Source organism: Branchiostoma lanceolatum, chromosome 1 (genome assembly GCF_035083965.1).
Source record: "Branchiostoma lanceolatum isolate klBraLanc5 chromosome 1, klBraLanc5.hap2, whole genome shotgun sequence".
In the NCBI taxonomy this organism is placed as follows: domain Eukaryota; kingdom Metazoa; phylum Chordata; class Leptocardii; order Amphioxiformes; family Branchiostomatidae; genus Branchiostoma; species Branchiostoma lanceolatum.
Genome location: NC_089722.1, coordinates 39,597,554 through 39,613,086, shown reverse-complemented (window position 1 = coordinate 39,613,086; position 15,533 = coordinate 39,597,554). Strand labels below are relative to the sequence as shown.

The 15,533-nt window shown below is 52.1% G+C and overlaps 2 non-coding genes and 1 pseudogene across 2 annotated transcripts; all 3 read right to left on the bottom strand.

The window, feature by feature from the left end:
• Positions 1-6,422: 6,422 nt before the first annotated feature.
• LOC136426328 (U2 spliceosomal RNA) lies at positions 6,423-6,614 on the bottom strand. The gene has a single exon (XR_010754265.1). It is a non-coding gene; the product is annotated as a U2 spliceosomal RNA (small nuclear RNA).
• Positions 6,615-12,890: 6,276 nt separating this feature from the next.
• LOC136426347 (U2 spliceosomal RNA) lies at positions 12,891-13,000 on the bottom strand (annotated as a pseudogene).
• A 1,061-nt stretch (positions 13,001-14,061) lies between these two features.
• Positions 14,062-14,253, bottom strand: LOC136426327 (U2 spliceosomal RNA). The gene has a single exon (XR_010754264.1). It is a non-coding gene; the product is annotated as a U2 spliceosomal RNA (small nuclear RNA).
• Between the last annotated feature and the right edge of the window lie 1,280 nt (positions 14,254-15,533).

Below are 15,533 nucleotides of genomic sequence, written 5' to 3'. Positions count from 1 at the left end.
GAACTTAGCCGCCGGAGTGTCTGGCTTAGTCAGTGCCTTCCGTACTGTCTTGAGAAGGAGGGCCTTCGCCTTGATCGGGATACAGACCAAGCCTAGTCCCCCCTTCTCTTTCGGCAAGTAAAACGTGTTCCTCGCCACCAGCTCCGTCCTTCCATCCCAGATAAAAGCAAACATCTCCCTCTCTAACTTAATAGCCACAGACTTGGGGAGGGGAAAAGTCGGGGCTATGTACCATAGCGTTGCCGCCGCAAGGAAATTGCATACGACAACTTTCCCAGTCAGGGTCAACTTTCGACTTCTCCACTTGTCAAGCTTGGCCTTAAATTTAGCGAAGCGCTGCATCCAGGCCTCTTCTGCCATTCTCACCCCCCCGATGGGCGACCCCAGGATAATAATGCTGTCTGAGGTCCACCGACCAATCGGGTAGGGCTGGTCTTGTCTACCCCTCCAACGGCCGAGCCACACGGCCACAGTCTTACCAAGGTTCAACTTAGATCCTGTGCCCGCTTCGAACCGTCGGAGGGTAAGGAACGTTCTGTCGATGGAGGGTTGATCCGAGAGGACGCAGGTGTTATCGTCGGCGTATTGCACCAGCTTGACCTCCGGACCACCCGGCACTTTAACGCCCCTAATTTGAGGGTCTGCCCTAATGGCAGCCGCCAAGGGCTCAATACACAATACGTATAGGAGGGGGGAAAGAGGGCACCCCTGTCTCACCCCTCTTCCAATATCTATCGGGGACGACAACTCTCCATTTACCAGCACCCTGCTTGAAACCACACTGTACAGCGTCTGGATCCATCCTTGGAAGATAGGGCCAAAGCCCAACCTCTCAAGGACGTTTGACATGAAGGAGTGGTCTACTCTATCAAACGCCTTCTCTTGGTCCAAGGCCAACAACACACAGGTGGAATTGGTGTCATTTGTGTGGGCCACCAAGTCTCTCAGAAGGGATAAGCTATCCTCGAGGGATCTTCCTGGTATTCCACAGGATTGGTCCGTGTGGATAACCTCTCCCACAACACTTTTCAGCCTGTTCGCCAGGGCTTTGGATAGGATCTTGTAGTCCACATTCAACAAGGAGATGGGACGTTTATTCGCGGGATCCAGGGGGTCACCTTTTTTTTCCAGGAGTGTGATAACTCCTTCTCTCTGTGTTGCCGACAGTTCTTTCGCTTGGAGGCCTTCATTAAGCACCTCAAGCAAATCCCCACCCACAGTGGGCCAGAACCGGGCATAAAACTCTTTTGGCAAACCATCAGAGCCAGGGGTCTTACCATTTGCCATCCCCTTCAGGGCTTCTTCAAGCTCCTTCAGGGAAATGGGGCTATCTAGGGTCTCTCTACTATCCTGGGACAAAGTGGTGTTTAATTTGTCCAAGAAATACTGCTGGTCATGTGGGTCTATCTGCCCCGACTCATACAAGGCCCCATAGAACTTTTGGAAGGCGTCCAGGATCTCTTTTCTGGACGACACTTCCTCTCCTTCTGCGTTTCTAATGGAAGGGATTATCCGTTTCTTCCCCCTTTCTCGCTCCTTCCCGAAAAAGAAGCGAGTGGGCTTTTCATCTTGTTCAACCGATTTAATTCTGCTGCGGACCCTTTGGCCCGCCAATCGGTTCAATTGTAATTGGACAAGCCTCTCCTTGGCTGCATTGTACCGTTCCAATGTGTCCTTGCACCTCCCCCCCACGTTAAGTCGGGACCTGAGAATATCTATTTCATTTTGCAAGTCCCTCTCTATTATTTTAGCCATTTGGGCTATACGCTTACCGTGTTGGGTAATCAGGACTTTGGTTTTTGACTTTATGTCCTCCCACCACTCCCTGAGGGAGGCGTGGTTGTCTTTATTTTCCTGCCACTCCTTGTATCTTTCGGTGAACTCTCTAGTGAAGAGCGCATCCGTCAGGACCTCTGTGTTGCATTTCCACACTCCAGGACCGCACTCGGTCGCAGGAGTGTGAATCACAGACAAGACGACAGCATCGTGGTCCGACATAGGGAATGACACTATCTCCGAGGAGCATGAAGTGGGGTCTGACACGTAAAACCTATCAATTCTAGAGCGGGAATCATTCCCTGGCGAGCGCCAAGTGAAGTCCCTCTCCTGTGGGTGATGGTCTCGCCACACGTCTGTCAGACCCAGGTCTCCACAGAAACTCCTGAGCTCCACAACGTCCTGGACATTCTGTCCCGGAGCCGCGGAAGACTCGGAATACCTGTCGAGGTCCGGGTCTAGCACACAATTAAAGTCCCCACAAACAATAAGCGCAGCGTTAGGGAACATAAATTGGTGGAGGTCTGCAAAGAACTCCACTCTCTGGGCTGGGGTGCTGGGGGCATAAATATTAACAATGTTATAACTAGTGTGGTCTATCTTGACTAATGCTGATACTACTCTACCCTCTGTGTCTGACCGGTGCGCTGTCACTGAGACCCCTGGACCGAAAAGCATACCGACCCCTCTTGCGGCATTCGTTCCAAGGGACCAAAGGGCTCGGTTACCCCACTGACGAGACCAATAGTTCCTGTCGGCCAAGGAAGAGACGTGGCACTCCTGGAGGCAGGCCACATCAAACTTCCCGGACCGACAGAAATCAAATACTACATCGCGTTTTACTCTGTCTTTCATGCCATTGACATTCAATGACGCAATGTTGAGCTTCGTCATAATGGAGGTTTAAAAGCTAGGGTTTGCCTTTGCCGGCCTTACCCTTGCTAAGCTTAACCTTCCCTTTGCTGGCGGCTTGCCTTACTTTCGGGGGGTCCTTCTTGGGAGATTGGGACTGCTGCGACGGGAACAGCTGAATTTGGGAGCCGAATCCCGTCTCCATCTCCCTCGAGCTCTTTCGCCCCTTCTTTCCTTTCGGTGCCGGCGAGCTTCCCCCAGTGTCGGACGCGGAATCCGAGTCACTCAAGGAAAAGTCCTGCAGCCTTTTTCCTGTCTGGGAGAGAGGAGAGCGATCCCGGTCGACCTTTTGGACCACAACTCCCGTCTCATCCTCAACCACCTGCAGAGGGAACGGGGATATGTTCTCCCCTGACTTGTTCAGGTAGAGGTTGAGATTACTTACTGGGGTCGCCACTTGGGTCAGGACCCTGTTTCCCCCGCTTTCTGATAAGTCCCAAAACCCTGTCGACTCCTGACTTTCGGGCGGCGGTGTTATGGCCTTGCTGTCAGGAGCCACATTCCCGGACGGAGGAATAATCTCCTCTTTCTCATCTTTATCCTCGAAGAGAGGGGGGGTGGCGGTGGGACCCACCACCCCCAGGGGTTTGGTTACGTCGGAGGTCGCGGAACCGACCTCCTTGGGAAGGGGTGCGCCCTTGTCCTCCCCGTGTGGGGGAGGGGATGAAGGGCCTTTTCCCACTTCCATCTTGTCCTCCTTTCTACCTTCTTCCCCGTCCGTGTCATCGGAGGTCGTGGAACCGCCTTCCTTGAGGAGGGGGGTGTCCCCGTCCTCTCCATTTGGGGGCGGGACGGGAGAGTGATTCTCCACCTCCATGTCATCCTTCCCACCCTCCTCCTTACTCTCCTTCTCCTTACTACTATCTTCCTCTCCATTTGGGAGCGGGACGGGAGGGTAATTCTCCACCTCCATGTCATCCTTCCCATCCTCCTCCTTACTCTCCTTCTCCTTACTACTATCTTCCCCGTCCGACTTACCACCCTCCGGGGACCCTTCCTCTTTGCCTTCCCCCCCAGTATGGGAAAGAGTGTCTGAGCCCGTCCGGGCTGCTTGGGCAAGAGTACCGGGGCCCGTCTGGGCTGCCTGGGCATAGGACTTAGTACCGGGGCCCGTCTGGGCTGCCTGGGCATAGGACTTAGACTTGGACCAATCAGTAGACATGGGCACATCATTCTGGAAGGTCAACTTGCAGGACCTAAATGTGTGTCCTTCGGCATTGCATATATTGCACCTAACCCCTGCCTCACAAGTTTTGGCTGTGTGCCCTGTCTGGTGGCACCTAGTACATTTTTCCACCGTACATGTTGCCACGAAGTGGTCATGCGCCCCACAGCGGTGGCACATCCTTGGCTGACCATTGTAAGAAATGGTCACCAACTCGTTGCCTAACCTGATAGAGTTAGGCAAGTGCTTTGTCAAGTTCACCCGGTATTGCCTAGTGCCTGACTTGATTTCCGGGAAGCCCTTGTTCACATACGTCAGGAACTTCCCGTCCAAAACTTGTCCGTACTCCTGGAGGCGATGACGGATGTAGTTGTCATTCACCTCCAGGGGCACCCCCTTGACCGTCACCAGGGTGACACCGTTCCCGAACAGCTCGACATCGATGTTTGGGTCGGCTGTAAGGGACAGGCTGACCCTTTTCAGGGAGGATATGGTCTTGAAAGTGACCTCACACTTTGCCCCGCCCTTATTCTGGATCCCATCCACTTCGGTTTTGAGGTCGACCTTGTGTTTCGACAAGATCTGGATGGTATCCTCAAACTTAGCTTCCTGTTTGTCCAGGAACGTTATAACTACACTCCTTTGCCTGGTTGGCTTAGAGAGAGACATTTTGTGCTCTCCAGTGGCGTCAACCAGACCTAAAAAGGTGCTAAGGGGTTCTGAAAACCCCTTTCACACCCTCCGTGCACTGGCCAAAAATAACCCGATACCCGGGTATCTGGGTCAACGACCGAAGCCCGCGTGCCTATGTTAGATAACAAGACAAGCGGACGATACCACCTCCCGGCCCGTTTGGGGGGGAGGGTTGAAACTAAGGTTTCCGAGCACTGCAGAAGGCCCAAAAACATGCACAATGCAGGGAAAAATTTTCCCAACAAAGTCCCCAAGTTTCTCCCGGTTGGCGCCAACCGTTTTGGAGATACAGGGGGTACGAGATACAACTTTTCTTGTCAACAACGTGGCTGGGGAGGGCTGTACCACTACCGACCGCCGCTTACGGTGGGGGTGTGGAAAACAAAATCCTCCCAAAACACAAGAAAAGCACAAACAATCTAAACAATAAACGGGTGGAATTGATGGGACAAACCTTCCCTACCTCCAGCCGGAAGGGGAAAGTTCTCCGTCCAAGTAGAACGGAGAAATCGCCCGTCAAAGTTCGACCGCTATCCTCTACCCCCGTTCAGCGGAGTGGAGGGCTTCGTGAGACCGAACGTAGCCCGTGAGAGGGGTCCGGTGCCAGCAAAACCGCTCTAACTTCACTAAATATCAACGCAGAGGACAAAGAAAACCACCAAAACAGACCTGGGAAGCCCAGCAAACCGACTATCTAAACCATGGGCCTCGGTTCTCGCTCCAACCACCCGAAAATGGCAGAGAAAGCCCCTTCGACCCGGAGCACGATGCAGAAGCGTCTACACTTGATCTTAGCCAAAAGGCCGAGAAGCGATAAACCGGTTGAGCTTGACCGCTAGCCCCCCTCCCCCGGGAACGAGCCAAGTTCACGTGGCGAGCTATGCATCGCAAACAGCTTCAAGCTTGAACATAAAGCAATTAGTGCCCGCACACCTGGCGCGCCTTCTCTCCTTCATAATCTCTTCAATTTGGTTGACAAACGGAAGCGCTCTACTTTATGTGGACGAACCACGGACTACACCCAAAAACACACATCACGCGCTCCTGGCTCGTCCTGGCTCTTCCTGGCTCTGCCTAATTGGTGCAAAGAAGCGACTACGTCACACCAACGCAGAAAACGGGCTCCTTAGGGTTCAAAGCCGAGCCAAGGGCGGGTAGACAAGACAACAAGGCAATGTTGTTGTTCGCGAACAGCGTTGCCATTGTTGTTCGCCAGGAGGCGCGCGCCCGCGGTTCCCTTACATCATTCATCTTCACAGGGCGGGCGGCGTCTGCTTTTCCCCTTAACTTCGATGCCTGTGGTGGATTTTTCAAGTCCGCCGGACCTTGTCGATTCGGCCTGAAGGTCCGCAAAGGGGAGAGGAAGGTCGCATGCAGCCAGCCCACTAAATTTACGGAAGGAATTAAAAGGAGCGAGCGAGAAAGCAGCAGCGGTGGGCGAGGCGGCTAGCTGTGCGTGTGTACGTATCTCTCATACGTTGATACGAGGCGCGCGGGCGCTTAGATTCCCGATTCCTACGTTTAACATCGAATTACGTCCACATCGCACTGCTTTCGTCAGAATCGAACCACAGACAGACGTCCTGGAATTTTCCACTGCCTCTGCGTGCTCTCCCGACCTCTCCCGGCTCTTGGTGGCGCTGTTGCTTGCTCCAGTTCCAGTCTGAAAGTAGAAGAAAGATAAAATGCGAAAATTAAACATGTACAGTAGAGTTGGGGGATGTGAGAGCTATAAACGCAGTAAGGTTCAGTATATATACTCGTAACACGTATGCACATACTTCAAACGAGTACAGACTGCTGATAAATCCACATTGCTGGATTGCTGGGCCAGTTTGGTGGTTTGTGTATGTGTGCAACTTATTTTGGATTTGTAAGGGGATGGACCGAATCTCAGAAGTACTGCAATACTGAGCCGATCCGCGGTCAGGACGGAGCAAGCTCCTAGTCCATGACCAAAGTCAAAAAATCAATTTAATCTAGATTCCCCGATGGGGAATGTATCAGAGATTAAACTGATAAGAACAGATACTCTTTTGAAGTATTTATACTGAATCACTTCAAGTATCACTTAGTTCTCATCTTGTTTACGCAGCCTTAAGGCGCTCATATCCACTGATACACTCTAGATCAAATTGACTTTCACAGATCGGCTCAGCATTGCTGTACTTCATCCCACCCACCACTCTCGGTCCATCCCCAGACACTATCTAATATTTTTGGGTTTTGTATTTTATAATTTTTTTGGGTTTTCTATTTTTGACCTAGTCAACTAAGACAGAGTGGCTAGGCCTACAACTACCCATAAGGCAATACTCCTAAAGGAGCCACAAACTTTAAAACATTACAACCTCAAGGACAAGTGTGTAACGTCCACACTCGCCCAAGAGAAGCCCTCAGCCCAGGTTTCGTGGAACCCCCCTGGGCCTCGGCGGGCAAACTCAAACGTCAATCTCTCAATCAACATTTCCTTCAAAAGAAGGGCCAACTCAGCCTCAGAGTGATGCTTTTTGTTATGCTTAGCATCACCCCGCGACCGCCAGATAATATTCTTTGTCAGAGCAGCCAAAGCCCCCAGGACTCTGGCTGCCCTAACCGACACTCCTGCCGGGGGCAATCCCCACAAAACAAACGACTCCGACAGGATGAAACCCGGACAGATCTTCCTGACTATCAGCCCCTCAAGCCAGGTCCAGGCTTCCGCAACATACGGACACGCATAAAACACATGGGAAGCACTTTCCACTTCCTCACAACCACGTCTTGGACAGTTCGGGGACTTAGCAAACCGTCTCCAGGAGTGGAGCTTCTGGTTTGTCACCAAACCATCATGTGCGAGGCTCCAGCACACCATCCTCTCCCAGTTGGTGAGAAGAGGGTTGAGGATGGATTTCCAAATCTCTGGCCAGTCTCGACGCGGGTGCTCTCTGACACAGCGGGGTACAATGTTCTCCGCTTCTAGGAGTGCCGTGTACAGAGCCGCGACCGAGACGGAAGCCCACTGGATGTCCATGTCGCTCTGCTCGATGGTTTGCAAGAGCTGGGCAATATGTGCATAATGTGGGGGAAGATCTACCGAGTGTGGGGCACTATTACTCCAAGAGGTTGGATCTATTCTCCGAAGGCTAAGTCCCAGCCAGTAGTGTGTAAACCTAGCCGCCGGTGCGTCTGGCTTAGTCAACGCTTTCCGAACTGTCTTGAGAAGGAGGGCCCTCGCCTTGATCGGAATACAGACCAAGGCCAGGCCACCCTTCTCCTTCGGCAAATAGAGCGTACGCCTTGCCACCAGTTCCGTTCGCCCATCCCAAATGAAGGCAAACATCTCCCTCTCCAGCTTGTTCGCCACCGACTTGGGGAGAGGGAAAATCGGGGCCGTGTACCACAGCGTTGCTGCGGCAAGAAAGTTGCACACCACAACTTTCCCGATCAGAGTCAGCTTACGATGTCTCCACTGATCTAACTTGCCCTTGAACTTTGCAAAACGTTGGAGCCAGGCCTCCTCTGCCATTTTCACACCCCCAATTGGCGACCCCAGGATGTTAATACTATCTGAGGTCCATCTACCAATCGGGTAGGGTTCATCTTGTCTACCCCTCCAACGGCCGAGCCACACAGCCACCGTCTTACCTAGGTTCAACTTGGACCCCGTGCCCGCTTCGAACCGTCGGAGGGTAAGGAACGTTCTGTCAATGGAGGGTTGATCCGAGAGGACGCAGGTATTATCATCAGCGTATTGCACCAACTTGACCTCCGGACCACCCGGCACTTTAACACCCCTAATATGAGGGTCTGCCCTGATGGCAGCCGCCAAGGGCTCGATGCAAAGTACGTACAGGAGGGGAGACAGAGGGCACCCCTGTCTCACACCCCTGTCAATATGGATTGGGGACGATAAATCCCCGTTGACTAACACTCTGCTCGATACCTCCTTATAAAGAGTCCCGATCCATCCCTGGAAGTTAGGGCCAAAGCCCAACTTCCCCAGGACCTCAGCCATATAAGAATGGTCGACCCTATCAAAGGCCTTTTCTTGGTCGAGGGCCAACAACACACAGGTGGAATCAGTGTCGTTAGCGTAGGCCACCAAGTCCCTCAGAAGCGATAGACTATCCTCAAGAGATCTCCCTGGTATGCCGCAGGACTGATCAGTGTGAATGATCTGTCCCACGACATTTTTCAGTCTATTTGCCAAAGTTTTGGCCAAGATTTTGTAATCTACATTTAAAAGCGAGATGGGGCGCTTGTTCGCAGGGTTCAAGGGGTCACCTTTTTTATCAAGGAGTGTGATGACTCCTTCTCTCTGAGAAGACGACAACTGATTTGCTTGGAGACCCTCGTTCAGGACCTCCAGCAAATCCCGGCCCACAATGGGCCAGACCCGAGTGTAAAACTCTTTTGGCAGTCCGTCGGACCCCGGGGTCTTACCGTTCTGCATCTCCTTGAGGGCCTTCTCCAGCTCTTCCAGCGCGAGCGGCCGGTCGAGATGGGAACGGTCTTCCTCCGGTAGCCTATTCTCCAGTTGGTCCAAGAAGTAGGCTCTATCTTCTATATCTATCGGCTCAGCACCGTACAGGTTTTCATAAAAATCGTGGTAGGTATCGAGGATATCCTCCCTCGATGACACCACTGTACCATCTGCCTTCCTCAATTCCCTAACCATTTTCTTTTCCCCCCTCTTTCTTTCCTTGCTAAAGAAAAACCTTGTAGGCTTCTCATCCTTTTCGACATTTTGGACTCTGCTGCGAACACGTTGTCCCGCCAGCTTGTCCGACAGCACCTTCTGCAGTTGCTCCTTAGCTGCCTGATAATTGTGCGCCGTCACAGGGCATGGGCCGCCTATGTTTAAGCGCGACCTCAGGATGTCTATTTCTCGCTCTAGACCTCTTTCAATCAATTTGGCCGCTTCGGCCCTGCGCTTAGAGTGGCTGATGAGAAGATCTTTTGTATTACTCTTCACCTCCTCCCACCACTCTCTAAGGCAACCATGGTTACCTTTGCGTTTTTGCCATTCCGTGTATTGTTCTGAGAATTCTCTAATGAATAGTTCATCCGACAAAATCTGCGTGTTGCACTTCCACACTCCTGGACCACGCTCTATCCTAGGAGTGTGGGTCACGGACAAGAATACAGCATCATGGTCAGACATGGGGAACGAATTTATCTCAGACGAGCAAAGAGTGGGATCTGAGACATAAAATCTATCTAGCCTAGAACGCGAATCATTGGCTTTAGAGCGCCACGTAAAATCCCTCTGTTGAGCATGTTGTTCTCTCCATACGTCAACTAAGCCAAGGTCCTGACAGAAGTTCCTGAGCTCCACGACATCCCTGACGTTGTTTCTAGGGGTCGCAGAGGACTCAGAATATCTGTCGAGGACTGGGTCAAGGACACAATTGAAATCACCACATACAATCAATGATGCGTTCGGGTACATGTATTGGTGTAGGCCAGCAAAGAAATCCACCCTCTCAGCTGGAGAGCTTGGGGCGTAAACGTTGAGAATATTGTAACTTGTCTCGCCAATTTTAATTAATGCAGACACCACTCTACCCTCTGTGTCTGAGCGGTGCGCTGCAACTGTGACCTCCCGACCGAAAAGCACACCGACCCCTCTTGCGGCACTCGTTCCCAAGGACCACAGGGCTCGGTTCCCCCACTGTCGTGACCAATGATTCTTGTCGGCCAAGGAGGAGACATGGCACTCCTGGAGGCAGGCCACATCAATTTTCCTTGAACGACAAATATCAAAAACTACACTACGCTTATTCCTATCCTTCATTCCATTGACATTCAATGTTACAATCTTAAGATCCGTCATTGGTATTAGGAATTAAGCCAGGGTTTGGTCTTCACCTTCCCTCTGGACGAGGTTTTCCTTACTCTCTGGGTTTTCGGAGGGTCTTTTTTGAGAGGAGGGGACTTCTGCGACGGGTATAGCTGTATTTGTGAGCCATATCCCGCCGCCTCTGTCTCCGGCTTCTTATTCTTCGGAGTGGAGGTAGTCAGGTCGGTCTCATTGACCTGAGCTTTCGGCGCTCCCTCCCCCCCTTCAACAATAACCAGTCGGAGCGGGGAAATCTCCTCCCCAGACTTATTCATTAGGAGTTCCAAGTGAACAGGAGACAACTCCTGCGTCCACAGTTTATTGTCCCCATCTTCTGGGAGATCTCCGAATCCATCCGAGTCCTGGCTGTCAAAGGGTGGTGTTAAGGCCACCTTGCTAGGGGTCTTTGTCACGGAGGGTGAAGTTCCCTTCTCGAGGGGGTTCCCGGACCCCATGGAAGGGGTCACTGCAGAGCCACCGGTGGGTTCCGCTGACTCTGTGGGAGGGGAGAGGGGCTTCTTGAGAGGGACCACAGTAGAGGCCCCTGTCTCTGTGTGGGGGGAATCCCTCTCACTTTGAGGGGGTGGGACGGGAGAAGTTTTCCTCTCACAGTCCCCCTCACTTTGAGGAGGTGGGACGGGAGAAGTTTTCTTCTCACAGTCCCTCTCACTTTGAGGAGGTGGGACGGGAGAAGTTTTCCTCTCACAGTCCCCCTCACTTTGAGGAGGTGGGACGGGAGAAGTTTTCTTCTCAGAGTTCCCATCTGCTTCCTCCTCCGACTCTTTCTCCTCTGAGGACTGACCATCCTCATCCTCTGAGGACTGACCATCCTCATCCTCACTTTGAGGAGGAGGGACGTTCCCGAGGGATGTATCCTTCTCTTCGTTCCCGTCCTCTTCCTCCTCTGATAACTGGCCATTCTGTAGGGAGTTTTCATCCCCTGACTTATGCTCATCACTGTCCCCGCTCCCTCCAGCCTTAGCTGGAATGATGGAGCCTGCCGGTTTCACGGTCTTGGTGGGGACTAGCTCCTTAGACCAGGCAGTGCCCATCTTAACTGCGTTGGTGTAGCTTACAGGACAAGCCCGTGCAGCATGACCATCCCCAAGGCACAGCGAACACTTAATCTGGTTACTGCACTCGGTGGCCGTGTGCCCCTCCTCCCAACATTTCGCGCACTTCGTGACCTTGCATTGTGCCACGAAATGTTCCGTGCTGCCACAGCGGTGACACCCACGGGGCTGGCCGGAGTAGAAGAGGGTAACCATCTCATTTCCCAGTCTAACATTGTTTGGCAGGTGTTTTTTGATCTTCATACGGTACTGACGGGTCCCCGTCTTAATCTCGGGGAACCCGTCGTTCTCGTACGTTAAGAACTTACTGTCCAGAACAGTTCCGTACTCCTGGAGCCTGTGTCTAATAAAATTGTCATCCCATTCTAAGGGGATTCCCTTAGCAGTGATAACAGTGACCCCACTGCCAAAGGTCTCCACCTCCACTGTGTTGTCCCCCAACAAGGCGGGCGACGCCTTTTGTAGAATCGCCCGCGACTTGAAGGTGACCTCACATGTTGTCTTGGTCTTACGCTGAACGCCCTCAATGTCTAGGGTAGTGACCCCGTGCTTAGTCAAAAGGTCGATCACGTCCTTTAGGTGGGACTCCTGAAGGTCCCTGAACGTGATCTTCACTGATCTTTGTCTGGCAAATTTTGACATGTTGAAGGGGAATAAGGGTTCGACAAAACCCCTTTCACGGCCTCCGGGAAAGGTCCAAAGAGAACCCGCAACCCGCGTGCCTAAACCCCTTCAGAGCCACTACCGCCAAACCCCCATTCAGACCCTCCGCGGAGAAGGCCCAAAATAGCCCGCAACCCGATGCCCGCCGTGCCCCAAATTCTTGGGTGGGCGATAGCACTACGTATACGGGGGTGAGGGTTAGAAAACACGTTTCTGGGGGCTTAACAACACTCAAAAATATTCCCCAGGCAGGGAAAAAATTCTATACCAATTTCCCAGAGTTACTCCCGGTTGGCGCCAACCGTGCCGGAGCAACGCTGAGTCGAAAACAGACGAAAACAGTCTCTTTGTTCTCAGAACCACGCGGTCTGAGGTGGACTGTACCACTCCGTCCGCCGCTTTGACGGAGGGGTGCGGGTACAGAATAGCCTCAAATAACACGTAAAACAACAGACAAAATCAAAACTAATACCATACAAGTAGCAAGACAAACCTGCTCCCCAACCTGACGGAAGGGGAAGTCAGTAGCTCTACGCAAACCGGAGAAAACAGCCCCCAAAGATGGACCGGAGCTGGCCACCCCCGTCCTGCGGGGGAAACGGTGTGCTTCCACCGCCCGTCTCCCGTAAGAGAGGTACGGTGCTAGAAAAACAGCCGTAACTTGAGAAAAATATAAGGTACAGAAAAACTAAAACCACCCAAATGATCCGGGGACAACCCGCAACCAAGTCGCTGGACTTATCGCCCTCGACGAGTACTCTAACCGCCCTCAGTGGGCTGAAAGGAGGACTCGAAGCGGAGCGGGGGCAAGGCACGTCTGAACGTGTCCCCCTGATCTTAGCCAAAAAAGAACAGATACTACACTTGATCTTAGCCAAAAGGCCGAGAAGCGATAAACCGGTTGAGCTTGACCGCTAGCCCCCCTCCCCCGGGAACGAGCCAAGTTCACGTGGCGAGCTATGCATCGCAAACAGCTTCAAGCTTGAACATAAAGCAATTAGTGCCCGCACACCTGGCGCGCCTTCTCTCCTTCATAATCTCTTCAATTTGGTTGACAAACGGAAGCGCTCTACTTTATGTGGACGAACCACGGACTACACCCAAAAACACACATCACGCGCTCCTGGCTCGTCCTGGCTCTTCCTGGCTCTGCCTAATTGGTGCAAAGAAGCGACTACGTCACACCAACGCAGAAAACGGGCTCCTTAGGGTTCAAAGCCGAGCCAAGGGCGGGTAGACAAGACAACAAGGCAATGTTGTTGTTCGCGAACAGCGTTGCCATTGTTGTTCGCCAGGAGGCGCGCGCCCGCGGTTCCCTTACATCATTCATCTTCACAGGGCGGGCGGCGTCTGCTTTTCCCCTTAACTTCGATGCCTGTGGTGGATTTTTCAAGTCCGCCGGACCTTGTCGATTCGGCCTGAAGGTCCGCAAAGGGGAGAGGAAGGTCGCATGCAGCCAGCCCACTAAATTTACGGAAGGAATTAAAAGGAGCGAGCGAGAAAGCAGCAGCGGTGGGCGAGGCGGCTAGCTGTGCGTGTGTACGTATCTCTCATACGTTGATACGAGGCGCGCGGGCGCTTAGATTCCCGATTCCTACGTTTAACATCGAATTACGTCCACATCGCACTGCTTTCGTCAGAATCGAACCACAGACAGACGTCCTGGAATTTTCCACTGCCTCTGCGTGCTCTCCCGACCTCTCCCGGCTCTTGGTGGCGCTGTTGCTTGCTCCAGTTCCAGTCTGAAAGTAGAAGAAAGATAAAATGCGAAAATTAAACATGTACAGTAGAGTTGGGGGATGTGAGAGCTATAAACGCAGTAAGGTTCAGTATATATACTCGTAACACGTATGCACATACTTCAAACGAGTACAGACTGCTGATAAATCCACATTGCTGGATTGCTGGGCCAGTTTGGTGGTTTGTGTATGTGTGCAACTTATTTTGGATTTGTAAGGGGATGGACCGAATCTCAGAAGTACTGCAATACTGAGCCGATCCGCGGTCAGGACGGAGCAAGCTCCTAGTCCATGACCAAAGTCAAAAAATCAATTTAATCTAGATTCCCCGATGGGGAATGTATCAGAGATTAAACTGATAAGAACAGATACTCTTTTGAAGTATTTATACTGAATCACTTCAAGTATCACTTAGTTCTCATCTTGTTTACGCAGCCTTAAGGCGCTCATATCCACTGATACACTCTAGATCAAATTGACTTTCACAGATCGGCTCAGCATTGCTGCACTTCATCCCACCCACCACTCTCGGTCCATCCCCAGACACTATCTAATATTTTTGGGTTTTGTATTTTATAATTTTTTTGGGTTTTCTATTTTTGACCTAGCCAACTAAGACAGGGCGGCTAGGCCTGCAACTACTACATGAAAAAATGCTCCAGAGAGAGCCAACAACAAGCCAAAACTTCAACAACTCGATGGTAGCACCTCCTTAAAAGGAGAAAGCCACGCTTGACACATCAACCGTGGCCCAAGAAAACCCATCGGCCCAGACCGTGAGGAAACCACTAGGTCCAAGACGAGCAAACTCAAAACGGAGTCTCTCCTCCAAACGGTTTCTCACCGACGTCACAAGTTCAGGGCCCGAAAATCGTTTGCCCTCAAACACACATTCACACCTCGTCCGCCAGAGGAAAGATCTCATGATCGCCGCCAGGGCCTGCAACACACGCCTGACCCTGGACGACAACCCCCCCGGCACCAATCCCCACAGCGCAAAGGACCTAGTGATCGAGAAACCCGGGCTGATTTTCATCGCCACCAGGTTCTCCAACCACATCCATGCCTCAGAAATCACTGGACACTCCCAGAACAAATGCTGAACACTTTCCTCCCCCTGACAAAGGTGTCTGGGGCACGAACTACTATCTACAAATCCCTTCCAAGAGTGGAGCTTCTTTCTAGTTTTCAGAGAGTTGTGAGCAGCATGCCAGCTGGTCATCCTCTCCCACTTGGTGAGCAGAGGATTGTGAATGGCCTTCCAGACGGAAGACCAATCCACACTCCCATCTCCACTTTCACAACGTGGCACAATACTCTCCGCCTCCAATAAAATAGCATAGAGGGCCGCCACCGAATTTGACTTCCACTCAATATCTACATCCCTCAAAGAGATCAACATCCTCTTGACCTCGGTGTAGTGCGGAGGGCTGTCCAAAGAGTGGGGAGCCAAGTTACTCCATGACTCAGCGTCTATTCTTCGCAAGGCGAGCCCAATCCAGTAGAGAGCAAATCTAGAGGCTGGCAACTGTGGCTTGACCAGAGCTTTCCTCACCACTTTAAGGAAGAGGGCTTTGGCCTTGAGTGGTACAGAGACCAACCCCAACCCTCCTTTGTCCTTAGGCAAAAGAAGAGTTCGCCTAGCGACCATCTCTGTCTTGCCATCCCAGAGAAATGAATAGATTTCT